We start from the raw sequence: 13,002 nt of genomic DNA, 5'->3' as shown, positions 1-13,002 counted from the left end.
AACGCGTGGCTGCCTGCCCTTTCTTCTGCGACACCGGTGACCCACTGGGGACACCTAGTTGATGCATTTTTGTATCACATGAAAGCGAGAGCCTTAGTAATGTGACTGCATGTCCCCCCTCCCCCTATTAATAACCCAGCGTTCACCGCTGGTGCAAAAAGATACCGGCCGCCATGCAGTCCGACGATTTCATCGCCGTTGGACTTCATACGGAACCTCACCGCGACGACGACGCCGACGGCCGAAATCCGCTCGGAGTGTCCATATAATTGCTATCGCAATAAAAGTGAAATTCTAGGCTGTAATGATTATCGGCAACACAGCCAGCTGTGGAAGCAGACGACGACGAACGCGGGGCCAGTGGCACGAGCGCGTGCCACTAAATAAAAGGAAACTAAAAAGAAGCAAGAAATTCGATCTTCGCAACTGACTGAAAGGACTTGCGATAACAAGTTCAGGTGTGTAGCACACTGCGACTTTGACGTACCTACTCTTGCTCATCAATTGATGGTTCAAGTGCACGATGGCATGTTGCGCTAGCGCTTTGGTGAAGATTCCGTTTCTTGCGGCGCTAATTCTTTATGCCGCGTTGCGGATGGATGGATGCTATGAGCGTGCCCTTTGAAACGGGACGGTGGGTTGAGCCTGACGTCGTACCTACCCTTAAAACCCTTTAACACACACACACGCACACACACGCACGCACGCACACACACAAAGCATTCCTTAAAGACCATCAATGTAGAAGTAGCGACACGCTTTAAAGAATGCCGCCTCATCCTTGCACGCCCTGTCCGAGGCGGACGCATTGGCCTAATGGCATCACGTGGGCCATAGCCTCCTCGATAACTCTGTGCCTGTCAAACGGCGCTCGATCGGCCGTCGCTTTCCCCTCTCCCTATTGGTCGTTTCCACCGAGAGATGGCGCCACCGACGTTGACTAGCTCATGACTCCTGCCATGTGCCCGCGTCTCCGTCTCTCCGTTACCTCCGCTGGGATCGCAAGTCGGGTGCATTGTTTTTGTCGGTTTTTCTCGTGCAGTACGGTCAAACCCGGCAACGTTGGTGCGGTCCACGCATTTTAAACCTTCTTGGGTGATCGTGGACCTGAGCTTAACGCTGAGCGACCGGGATTGCTAGATGCTTTTGACGTGCGATCACGTTAGTAAAAAAAAAAAAAAAAAAAAAAAGAAAAAAAAACAACTTTCGAAGAGGCCACTCTCTTTCACAGACATCATGTTCGGGTAAAGCACCGTGAACTTATTCACGTGGATACATATGTAACTTCGAGCAACGCATATATAGTGACAGAAGCGCCCTCGGGATATTGTATGTCTGAACTGTTTGCTTCTCGGGATTTTTTTTTTTTTTTTTTGTATGTCTGAACTGTTTGCATCTCGGGATTTCGTATATCTGAGCTGCACGCATCGTTCAACAAAGTGTTTGCAATAAAAGATCTGCTCGCATATTGCTTATTCAAGGCATGCGGCGTTTCTTCTATAGGTCCTCAGATATTTGTTTATATTTTTCCTGGTCGCCAAGGCACACGGACGTGGTAGAAAGTGCAAAGGTTTCTGGGTATAAATATTCACGTCGGCCACAACGCTCATCTGGTGCAAAAGAACTTGGGGAAAACTTGTCTGAAAGTCGTAAAAATAGTATGCTACTAACGTGCGCCGAGGCCCAAAGGACGGCTCACTATTAGAATGAAGGAAGAAGAAGAAGGACGGCTCACTAAAGAGCAGCGTCGCAAGCAGTTCTTGACAAGATATAGCTGTAAGAACGCATGCGACTTGCGTATTCTCTGCACTTTACTACGATAACTAAGCGCGTATTAACCACAATAAACAAATTCGGGCTTTCTTTTTTTTCTTTTTTGCTACGTGCGACGCGCAATCCACTTTGACGCTGCAGTTGCTGCAAGTGCGCTCGCACTTTCACAGACTGTATTCGAGACACTACCATGGTGCTCTACAGCGTTATAAACAAGGCTCTGGTCACCCAGTGGATCGTTGTTCCACCATCGCAGCAATTAAAACAGTCGGCGTCGCGCCCGCCGCGCAGACGGGAGGCGCGGTGGCACTCTACGTCGGTGGCGCCCTCAGCGAAATGAGCGGCGGCAGTTTGCAACTCTGCCGACGGCGCCTCCCTATTGTTCTCTCGGCGTCTTGACAGGCACAGAGTTTATCAAGGAGGCTATGCGTGGGCCGTCGCGCCGCCGGGCGCTGGCTGCGTTTGTTTACGATCGCGCTCCATCGCCATTTTCGCCCGAGAAGCGTCTACCGACTGGCGAGGAGTACAACAATACCGGCGAACACAGTCGGCGATCGTCTAAATCTGATCAGCGGCGAAACGCGTCGGCTTCTATACATGAGTCACCGAAGGTCCCACAGTAATCCCTGGTGCCCGCGTGTCTTCCAGAAAGTACTACACAATTCGCGACGCTCAAACAATCAGATTACATAAGCGTCGGTGACAACAGACAACGGACAGAAGCATCGATAACGTTCGAGAAACTTCGATACATGCAGGCGCGCCTTGCGCCGAGCGATAACGTTTAACATGTGTTAGCCGGTGAAAAGCAGTCAACGGTGAAAGATAAACAAGTGCACGTGTCAATATTACGCTCAAGCGGTGTAGGCGGCGCCACGGTCGAGGAAAGAGCGCAAAAGAGAGGAGAAACAAGGAGGAGTGAAGGCGGAGGAGGAGAGTGTCGCTACTTTACGAAGTTTAAGGGGCTTTAGCATTCCTTAGAGTTACTGTATAGGCTTCCTTCAGGGAGACTATAGTGTATATAGGCTCCCTAAAGGGAGCCTATGCAGTAATTCTAGCATTCCTAGCATTGTGGCACCTAGCATTGAGGCACGCACTTGGCGAACGACAGACGGCTGCTTCCGAGATTCTTGTGCACACCTTCACGCCCTCCCCCGCTTTTTTCTGTTGCGTGTGAACATATGAGACGCAACAGGCTTCAGACAATTAAGCTGAACGAACCGGTGCAAACAAGAAATTGCTGTATCACATGTACAAAAAAAAAAAAAAAAAACGCGCAAGCCGAGGAATGTAGTAAAAAGAGATTGAAAAAGAAAGCATGAAAATGAGAGGACGGGAGGAATACGTTCAGAACTAAGGGAATGGGGAAAAAAGTAAATAAAATGGGGGGAAAAGTTGTTTCTATTAAGTGCGCGAACACCGAAGTACTACTCGAAGTTCAGCCGCGCACAATGACCACAGCAAATGTAGCGTTGTAGAGGCTCCCATTACCATGATTTTCGAAAACATGAAAGCATTTCTTTACATTTTTTTTTTTTGCGACAAAACAATTATAATTATGGAACTACATTGCACGAAGAGGCGGACATCACTCGCACAAAATGTCGTAATGCATATATGACTAACAAATTTCCACTAATTCAGTATTGCACTACGGCGCATGTTGAAAATTTAAAAAATTGTAGCCGGTGAGTTTCCATGTCACTGGATTTCATATCTATCAAACATCAAACTTGGAATAAAAATGCACTGTTCTCTCGCTCAACTTCCTTTTTTTTTTTCTAATTTTTTTAGTGGTTGCTTAGTGGTTATACGTTATTGCTGCTAATAAGCACGAGGTCGCGGGATCGAATCCCGGCCACGGCGGCCGCATTTCGATGGGGGGCGAAATGCGAAAACACCCTGTGTACTTCGTTTTAAGTGCACGTTAAAGAATCCCAGGTGGTACAAATTATTCCGGAGTCCCCCACTACGGCGTGCCTCATAATCAAATTGTGGTTTTGGCACGCAAAACCCATAATTAAATTAAAATTAATTAATACATAAAATTAACGTTGTCTTATGCATTGAAGCACAAGCGTTTTTGGAGCGCCAATGTATTTCGTTGCACTTAGGCAATGCATATATCAAACTGGTATCAAGCTGAAAATTCACTCCACGCAAATGCATGCAAGGATTTCATTACAGCATAATTAGAGCACGCGTCACTTGCACTATTATGCAACGCTGTTTGCAAGTCAGCACGGCGCCATCCATCCCCATTTGATTTTTGTGCAAACCGAGAGTTTCGACAACTTGGAAGAAATAGCAACGGAAGAAGAAAAGAAAGTGAAGGGAGAAGAGCGAAGTTAAGCTCTCAAAACGGGTTCATTTAAAACGGAGGATGAGTAGATTTTAATTAAGAGAAAGGAGGAGAGGTCGGCCTGAAGGGCGTATCCAGCCTTGAGAGTGCTTCTACAGGCTCGTAATACTACGTCACAACCTGGCGACTTCTGAATAAACTCCAGATCAACGTTACTAGACCAGCGGCGATCGTTTGGTGGCGGAAACGTTACCTTTGCGAACGTGTCACGCTTTCCTCTGGACACGCTGCCCCATCTAGCGGCAAACGCGTAAACTACCTCTTTCTTTCACATGTCCTCCGAGATTGCAACAGTGGGGCGCCGGTGCGTGCTAACCACGACCTATATATAGTTTATAGAGGAGGTCGTGGTGCTAACCATCAGAGTCGGTAACCGGGGCGCAACACTACAACTGCTAGTAGGTACAGCGTTTGACCACTGGCGCCACGCTGCGCCGCTCGCGCGTACCGCGTTTCTTGGTGGTTTCTGTCGCCGAGGGCGCTCGAACGCAATCATATGGTTTGCATGAATGCAACCTTTGGAAGCGTGGCTGTATGGCTGAGAGACTACGGCGCTCGCTTTGGGATCATGCGTACGCTGGTTCAAATCCCGCTTGCGCTACAATTTTTTTTCTTAATATCACGCTTTTCTTTTTTTTTTTTTTTTTTGCCAGCGTGGTCGTTTGATCTCCGGTGCCACGGCGGCAGCCGTGGTACCGGGCGCCGACGCGAAGCGGCGGTCGTTGGGGTGTTGCGGAGCGCAGCGTAGCAACACCCCAAATAAAAAAAAAATACTGCTCCAGTCAGGTAGACTGCTCCCTCCCTGATAGTGAGATTATATTTGGATCATCAAAACAGTGATGCGTTTATAATACCACCGATCCCAACAGCAGGCTAGTCACCACCAGCCCAGCGTTTTCTCCGTCAACGCCTCCTCCGTTGCAACGGCGGCGGCTAGAAACATGGTACGCGCGAGCGGCGCAGCGTGACGCCAGCGGTCAAACGCTGTACCTACTAGCAATTGTAAATAGGCGGCAACCGGGGCGCCGCGTTGTTGCTACGCCGTGCAAGCGCATACGACGACGCGATCCCGAGCAAGGCCTCACGCAGCGGAGCGTCGGGCGCGCTGGGGCCGTATTCTGAAACGTTCGCCTAGGCGAAATTTCTTTTTTCGCTTTCAGGCGTGCGCCGATTGGCTGTTTTAGCAAAATTGGATGAGCTGATTGGGTGGTTGAGCCCGACGTCATTCAATTTTGCTCAACCAGCCAATTAGCGCGCACGCTGATTTCGCCTAGGCGAACGTTTCAGAATAAGGCCCCTGGATAACTTCACTACCCCACTACGAGCAGCACAGGTTCGAGTTAAATGTGCTCATCCTTGACCTCAAGCCAACACGTTTAATTACAGTACATCGATGTTCGAGCGCTGTCATTAAGAGCTACATCATGCAGCGCGCGATTCGCACGTACGTTACTGCGAGCTCATATGCACTGCATCAGTTATCAATTCCTAAAGGGACAGATGGCCGCTACTACAGCGCAGGCATAACTACTTGTCTAGCGGCTAGCAGTCAGCAGGAGGCCCGCCGAAATTCCGCGGCATGCTGAAAGACGTCGCTGCCGTCGCGGCGCGTACCGTCATGCGCTCGAGCGGTTCCGTACACATAATGTCTGCTTATCACTGCTGTGAATTCATTTAAGCAAGCATTTCCTCGCGTTTCTGCGCCTGAATCTAGAAGCGTGCAAACCTTACCTGAAGTTCAACTTCGTACCCCGACTCACTTCACTTGCCATTGACACCGCGCTAAAACTTCAGCCGCTTATTTCTTGAACGGCGTACACGTATTCGGCGTTGCATAATTTCTTGCCTTTACGCAGCGTGCCACCCCTGAAAAAATCTTCGGCGCCCGATATTCGCTGCAGGCCGTGGTACAACACAACCGAAAGTGGCGGGTCCATATTGTAAACGTGCTTTTCGAAGCAGACGACAGAGCTTGGTACTACAAAGTTCAGGACAGAGGGCGCTCTTTAGCACCATTTTCGCCGCGCCCCCTGGGCAAAGCAGGAGCTCCATGGACACGAAATTGAGAAGGAATTTTGCCCTGAACACACGACTTTGTAGAAATACGTAAGCATTTTTCAAATGTTTTATCTTTAGAAGCAGCAATGAAGCACCAACAAACTTGGCATAACAAGTACTGACAAGCAGCACATTTAGATTGAAGTTACTTTTTCAGCAACTTTTATGTTCTGAATTCACCTGCTTCAGGACAATGCCTCCTTTACTTTGTTCAGGAACAAGGTAAACACTAGCAGCAGAACTGTTTACCCCTATTCCTTTGTTCAGGAATAGGGGTAAACACTAGCAGCAGAACTGATAATGGTAGGCATCTTCAGATGTGCAGGACTAATCTTACTGGGGCCAAAATGTTGCCAGGAAGATTATTTTCTTACTTGTGCTTTGCAAGGATGTTTCTGGCATATAATGGTTAATCGCACAGCGTCACAAAATGGTACTACCCATTCGGCTATTCCAGTTAGTCTTTCTGGCAAAAGTAATACGTACATACAATAAAAGAAAAGATAAAACCATTCTAATTCAGGACGTAACTGCAAACAAAAAGTGAGCAAAATTTGTTCAGAAGAACAGAAAGCTGTGCAACATTGCTCAAAAAGGACTAAGCAAGGAAACGGATGCATGCCCAAAGGATGTATCTGTTATAAGCCTTATCCTGCTTTTAAGTGCCATCTTTTCACAATGCAAAAACATCTGCTAAACGTTTCGAACCGAAGGAAATTTTCAATCCCTTCTTACACAAGTCCACCAACACCACAATTAGCTTCTCGTGGGTTAGTTCTTACAACGCAGTCAATACTCAGTACAGCACAGGCAGCTCTATAATAAACGACAGAGCATTTTTTTTATTATTACATATTTATTGCATTGACCAAACATCTTTCTTATTTTTTTGACCAATACTTAATTATACACACTTAACAAAATCAACTCCTCCTTTTCTCTCTCATTCTGCTTGCTACAAACAAGCACAGTATTCCACAAACAGCCCCTTACATCACAATTCAAACAGGCAAAACAGATGAAATACAGTTTGCACGAAACAACCAATGTGATGATGCAATGTTTTTTTTTTTCTTTTTCTTGCTGTGAAGGGATGGTGAGCCTATAAATTTAAAGCTCTCATGAATTTATTGCAACAGAAAAACAGCTTCCACATCAGTAAAAAAAAAAACGCTTTACAGGAAGGGGCTATTATGGTTTGTCTAAATGTGGATAATACTAAAATAAACATCTAAGTTCACGTCATCAAAAAATAGTCAAAATAGTTACGCTATATATTATCCTGCACTGTTTAAATCTGTATTTGGAGGCAGCGTGTTTCCAGTTCCTGCTTTGACAGGGGATGAGCAAGGTTAAACCAAACTGTACCAAAAGCACAGCCTTGAGGTTGCACTGCCAGGAAATGATCTACCCAGTGCTACTACCTCTATCATTTCCTTTTTTCCTTTTATTAATTTATTTATTATACGAGGCCAGTACCTAAAGGCTTTAATGATCACTTTTACGCAAGAACACCGTTCAAGCATCCTCATGAGCTAATCAGTGCAGTTTGTTAGGCCAACAAAGTGAACATTGATTTCTTCAGTGCGTCACATGGCGTGACAATATTGTCAATCCTTTTAAAATGAATTATACCGATTCAGAACAACTGCAAACCGGAGGCTTTGAAAAAGCACAGATGAGAAGCTCACACTTCAGATATAGACGGAGTGCTCATTCATTTTTTGGTGTCACAGAGCGTGGCAATTCTCATGCCACACCGACTGAGAACACAAATTGGTCTGCAAGAAAAACTATGAACTGGCGACACATGAAACAGTGGAGATTTGATATTCACGCACTTCAGATATAAATGCACCCCACACCATTATGTGGTATACTGCAAACCACCTTGACAACCACACATACCTAACAACCATGTCTCCATGCCCCACCAAGCAGAAACTGGGAAACACGCACGCACGGAACAACACGCCACCACCTTACACAGCACTAGAGGGGGGGCGGGGGGGTTTCGACTTTGAAATGTTCACTTGAGTATAGTTTTCCTTTCGCTATTATAGGCATAAAATAACGTTCTGCTCTGACTCTATAGGCTTCAATTCATTCTTTGATGCTTGGCGGAAGGTATTTGCATATGGTCTCTGGAATATATTACACCTTTGTACAATAATGGTTCACACATGTACAAACAACACGCATGCATACACACATTAAAACCGAAATGACTGGTGAAGTCGTACCAACATACACTGCTCACACTGCTGCTTGAAGGCTCTTTGCCGAACTCGGGAACAAAAACCGTTTGGCTATACAGGTGCATGTAAAGAGGGAGAAAATCGCGAGTGGGCTAAGCAATCTATACGATGCATCGAAGCAGACGATGCAATGCCACCCACCGAAACAACATATACGCAATATGCAGCAGAAGTGCAACGGCACAACAGTTGTTAAAGGGACACTGAACAGGGTAACCAAGTTGAGCTTTATGGATCGAACACAAGAGTGAAAGCTTGTAGTTAAAAAAACAAAAACAAGAAATGTGCAAGAAAGACGGGTGCTGGCACCACCTTGAAGTTCACACATCCTGACAGGGCCTACTCAGCATTAGTTTATTTTTTATCAACAAAGGATGATTAGATTGTATTCTATATAAATAACTTTGCAAGTGTAAGAACTTCCCCTGTGTAAAATTGGCCCATGGCCCACATAGTACACAAAAATTCCATGAAATCCATGATGCCCATTTGATGATGTGGGCTCGGTGACTCATCTCACAAGTTTGATAAAGGGAAGCTTGGTTATCATTCTGTCTGCTAAAGAATAAACCGCTTTCCACCATAGAAATGCAAATAACCATTTCAAAGAATAATTTACCAGCTTAAACTGACACAAGAGAAGTTTTAGCTAGCTGCTATCATTACAACTACAACTTTGGCCACCTGCCATCTTTGCATGCAAGAGTTATGCCACATTATGCATACCCCTGGCATGGCTGAGCTAGTATGTGCTATGCTAGTGCAGGTGGCTAATGTGATAGCAGCAGTACTAGAGCGACAGCAGTGCACTAAAACTCTCCATAGAGCAACAGCAGCGCATTGAAACTCTCCAATGTGTCCCCTGAGTGTCCCGTTAATTTTATTCTTTGTGCCCGTGTAATGTGGACACAGAGCAAGCTGGCTAGGATTGCAACAGTAGCAGTTGCACGACAGATGGGTACAAAAGAAAAGGATGTTTCGAATGTGAGCTTGTGCAGTTTCCGCTGAGACACAGTGAGAGCCGACAGCGTAAGCTCTGCTGCCAGATTTCACGCACCAACCATACACAAGTTGCACAACCAGGTGAAAATGACGATGAGAAAACTTGTGGTACACGCCGGCACCGTAACAACATGTGAGCTGCTGGAATTCAACAGCACACTAACCAAATGCGCGCAACACAAAGTGTAGCGATGAAACATGAACAATTTTGAAAGAAACCACCATTTTCATTAGGCACACACACATGTGCAACAGTGAGCAAGGCAGTTTCTTGCAAGCCATTCCATACTCCTGACAATTATTTCCTCTTGATGTGAATGTTGCAGCAATGCATATGGTCTAACTATTCCCATAAACGCACATGCCTATGCTTGTGGTCACTATTCCCACAAATACACATGAAAACTATGCTTTCTTGGGCATTTTAGCCATATTGTAGACAGTAAAAAAATGCTGACCAAACACAAATTCCCAAAATCTTTAAAGCAGTGCCTCTGCATTTAGTTTCCCTTGGTCATGTAGCTTGCACTGAAGCCATTGCCGAAGTCGAGCCATTACACAAGGCGTACAATGATTGTGGTATGTGGCCTTCGTCGTGCTAGGTTAGCTGTGTTCTAGCTTTACAGAAGCAAATGTTCACGCAAGAAGACATGCAAATTTTGCTTTTCTAAGTACGCATACAGCTAGAATCGAAAGTTTATGGGGCACGGTATCCGTGAAAAAGACTCGATTTCAGCTCAATTTCGGGCTTGCAGCCTCTAATGAGCCGAACACTGGGTCGGTCACAAGTGCTACGGTGAACTGTAACCGCTCAGTTCCACACCACCATACCCAAGGCTGCATGGTTATCAATCTTTTTCAGAGATGCTGTGCCCCGTTAACTTCCAATGCCAACAAACACACAGTGTTAGCAACATAAACAGTGACATGGGCAGTTCCTTACTGCGCATTCGTCTCTGTCACAGTAAATATGTCCTTTAGCAAACAGAAAATGAGAGCAATTTTTTTTGATGTACAGTCGACCACAAAAGTTTACAGGAGATAATATTTGAATAAAAGGTACACTCCCATGATGCTTGGGCACATAGCCTTGATTTCAAAAGCTTCAATGTGTAGTACTAGCTATGCACAGCAACAACTACCTATACTGCAGCAGCTGCTACCTACACATTTATCCATTGAATTACAAGATTCGTGCCTTAACGGAGGTGAAATTTACATTTGTCCTGAAACTCCTGTCCCAGAAACTTTTGAGGCCAACTGTCCAGCTCTCGCCTTTTTGAACCGGAAAATCAACCAAAAATTAACGTTCTCTCACTCCTTAGTTGGCTTTCAAGTGTTTTCAAACTTGTTTCATTTTCACCTGTGACAAATAAATCAAAAAGAAACCAATGAAAAAAAAATTATGCATACACTCACTTTTATCTCGCCAGTTAAAGGGTCAAAGCTAATGAAATCCTGTACGCCCCCGTAAGAGTTGCGTGCTTGCCGAAATGGTTACAGTGCAAGTCTACACAGTAAAAGACAGGCCACGACAACATACAGTTAATGCCTTCTCGCGCACAACTTCTCTCCAATAGTAAGTCACTCCTATCCACAGCACATTAACATTTAAGAATTTTTTCATAAACTTCTTCAATTTCAGCAAAACCAAGTTCCACTGAACTTTGTGCTGGTGCATTCCTTATTGCAAGCAATCATTAAAATCCAGTGGAATTTACCCTGTGCACTGACCTTCTACTGCATTCTAGATAACAGTGATGCTTTGTTGTGTTTACACCATCTACGAATTATGGAGAAGATGTGTGTTTAGCACAGCACAAGAAATATCTGTTTTCACAATTCACAAGTCATGCCCCACAAATGCACGCTAACGTAATAAATGTTAAAAAGGAGGTGTACATGCAGCACATAGATTCAAGGCCTGAGCTAAGACAAATGGATTTTGTAATTGCATCACAATTGAACTTTTCTGAGCTGCAAATATTATCGAAGAAAAATTGAAATCCGGAAATAAAAATAAACAAAGAGAAAACACAATAACAAGAAAAAGAAAACATAACTAGCCCTGCAAATTTTGCAGGCAGCATCACACTAAGTTTAAGATAAAATTAACGAGGGATAAATTTAGGTATAAAGCCACCAGTAAAGCCCAAAGCACTGCACTGCATTCCAGAGTAATGCCTTAAGTTGACAAAGCTCCTTGTTTAGTTGGCATAACACCTTAATTAAAGCCTCTGCTCCCTCCGCTCCCTAAAATAAATCCCCTCTCTCCCCATTCTGCTGCCTTTTTTTCGCAGTGCACTCTTTCATATTTCAACTGCCTCAAGCCTAGCGAACATTTCAGCCTACTATAACTAAAAAAAAACTAAGTAATGCATTATCCAGAGTACTGAACGTTGAAATGCTACTGGCTATAAAAAATGGACTGAAAGTTCAGTATAGCAAGTGCCAAATGCATTGAGAACATAGCAAGCCAGCCAACGGTTCAAGATTTCTTTTAATCACCTAGAATCCTGAATTTTCCATATCGTAATTATAACAAGTCAACCATTTAGGCTACAGTACCTGTATTGCGAATGAAAGTAAAGGCAGTGGGTTCTCTGCGTGTGTGAGAGCAAGGGCAAAAGGCATCTGATCAAGTTCAGGGAGTTTTTACTTTCAACTGACATGCACACAAAAAATGACAACTCGAACATGTAACGTCAGTGCCCCTTTAAGGCTAATGAGTCATCAAGCTAAATGACTACAAGAAGGCCAAGCTGTGCTCTAGAACCACATTGCTCGTTGTGTTTCTTAAGTTGCACCACAATTGTCAGAATTAACAAAACATGAATCATAACACTTGTCAAGCGAGGCAGCAGCTATTAGATGCCAAGAACCAGAGGTGACTGGTAGAAAAGCCAATTTGAAAGCAGCAGTGCAAGCGCACACCGGACTGCAAGCATACCCGTAATGCCAGTGTTTCCTGGACTTCGAAAACAAAACTCTGCAGCAAAGAATTCTAGACACCTGTTCAAACGGGCCAACACACTTAACACATTTCACAGGCAGGTAAAGACCATCCGTTTGAGGCAACAGATTACCGCGCATGACGAATGCAGTATCACATCCATCAACGGTATTTTTTTTTTTTTTGGAACACGACAGCAATATGCAATGGTCTTCAAGGTCTCCAACCAGAACCTACAAATATTCTGGAATCATCTTACACAGGTAGACACACATGCAACCGTAGCCCCCTAAAATAGGTGCCAATTATAGCATGCACAATAACTTGTAAACGGATTATTGTGCACGCTAGTACCTTGACACTGTCTTATTAACAAAGTGGTTCGTGAAAGGCCCAAACCTCGATAATGGTATAGCTGTCATCAATATTTTGGTTGCCTCTCTCAATACTGCTTGCAAAGTTAGCTCGAAATGCAAGAAATAAAATAAATATATAGATAGAAACAAGACAAGTGATAAGACTGTAAAGAAAATGCAGAAGAGAGATCATTCAAACATGAAGCCAGAATCCGTAATTTTTATCAATCAATTCATTTC

At 44.7% G+C, this 13,002-nt stretch overlaps 1 protein-coding gene across 2 annotated transcripts in view; it reads right to left on the bottom strand.

Annotated features, from left to right (window-relative positions):
* Positions 1-7,015: 7,015 nt before the first annotated feature.
* LOC119433260 (ankyrin repeat domain-containing protein 13C-like) overlaps positions 7,016-13,002 on the bottom strand; it is a 51,399-nt gene continuing 45,412 nt past the window's right edge. Inside the window, exon 14 of one of the 2 annotated variants that reach the window (XM_037700407.2) lies at positions 7,016-10,816. The gene's annotated coding sequence lies outside the window, so the exon portion shown is untranslated. Of the gene's footprint in view, positions 11,689-13,002 lie in introns of both variants that reach the window. The other variant, XM_049659070.1, reaches the window with a different exon arrangement.

The sequence above is a fragment of the Dermacentor silvarum genome, chromosome 11 (assembly GCF_013339745.2).
Source record: "Dermacentor silvarum isolate Dsil-2018 chromosome 11, BIME_Dsil_1.4, whole genome shotgun sequence".
NCBI lineage: Eukaryota > Metazoa > Arthropoda > Arachnida > Ixodida > Ixodidae > Dermacentor > Dermacentor silvarum.
This window is presented reverse-complemented; position numbering and strand designations above follow the sequence as displayed.